We start from the raw sequence: 1,242 nt of genomic DNA, 5'->3' as shown, positions 1-1,242 counted from the left end.
ATTGAGCACTTAGCCAAGGGCATAACTTACCAAGCATTAATTTGAACTGTGAATGCCCAGAACAGTAGGCACACACATATGCAACTTTTCTGATTTAGGTGGTGATTTAGACCTGATCACTGGGTTGCAAACGTTGCTGTCCTGCGTTTAGATAGTCGCCGCCTCCAGGGGGAGTGTAAATTCACCATGCAAGTGTGCAATCCTATGTGTATGCCGAGCTGCAAAAATCCACTGTGTGCAGTCTCTGCGCAGCCTAGGACTTACGTCTACAGATCACAACAGGCTGACTGGGGCCGGAGCTGACTACACGCACCCTCCCTGAAAACGCTTGGGCACGCCTATGTTTTCCCTGACTCTCCTAATAAGTTTTTTCACTGATATGCTGCGCTGGGCTTTCTGGCTTATGCTGATTTTTGGGGTGCTGCACCCTGCACCTAGATATAGCGCTAGGGACCCCCAATATACAGAGAGGGCTTGACGCGGCTTGGGGGTTTATTCATACATTTGGGCAAATATATGTAACCTAGATCTCTGAATTCTAATATTGTGTAGGATTTAAATCTGGTTACTGTTATCATTCAGGGTGCTGAGGGAAACAAAATATTTTTTTCTTGCTTAGAAATACCCCTCCCTTGCAAGCATCTAAGTGATATTACTAAGCTAATTGAGCATCTACCACTATATATATATATATATATATATATATACTCCCAATAAACAGTCAGTTACCACCCATAAACGGTATCCTCCTCTCAATCAGCATGCGAACATCCGAGCAATCTGATTTTTCGCACCATCCCATTGCTGACTGGTGATGCCTTTTGTTGTTGTACGACGCACGTGCGCATTGCAGTGTATATGCATGCACAGTTGTTACCTGATTGCCCGCTGTGCGAAAACTCACAGTGCGATCAAGTATGAATCACACCCTTAGGCAATTCTTCCACTTATCCTGAACATATCATTTCATTGTTTTAATAATAGAACAATATAATATTTACAAAACATTAAGGAAGCACCTTTATGTTTTAAATAAATAAGGATGCCAATAAATTTGTAACTTAATTGGTGCCATACTAATTCACATTGCACTGTTAGATTGCTCAAACTACAGTACATGCGATTTGAGCAATCTTGTCAGCCTGAGGCACCTTTTTTTCTGATGGTTTATCTATTGGTTTTATTGTGAGTCAATCTGATGGTTTGTTTTTAGCCTGTAAAAAAATAGCGGTGGTGATTAGT

The sequence above is a fragment of the Pseudophryne corroboree genome, chromosome 5 (assembly GCF_028390025.1).
Source record: "Pseudophryne corroboree isolate aPseCor3 chromosome 5, aPseCor3.hap2, whole genome shotgun sequence".
In the NCBI taxonomy this organism is placed as follows: Eukaryota; Metazoa; Chordata; class Amphibia; order Anura; family Myobatrachidae; genus Pseudophryne; species Pseudophryne corroboree.
This window is presented reverse-complemented; position numbering follows the sequence as displayed.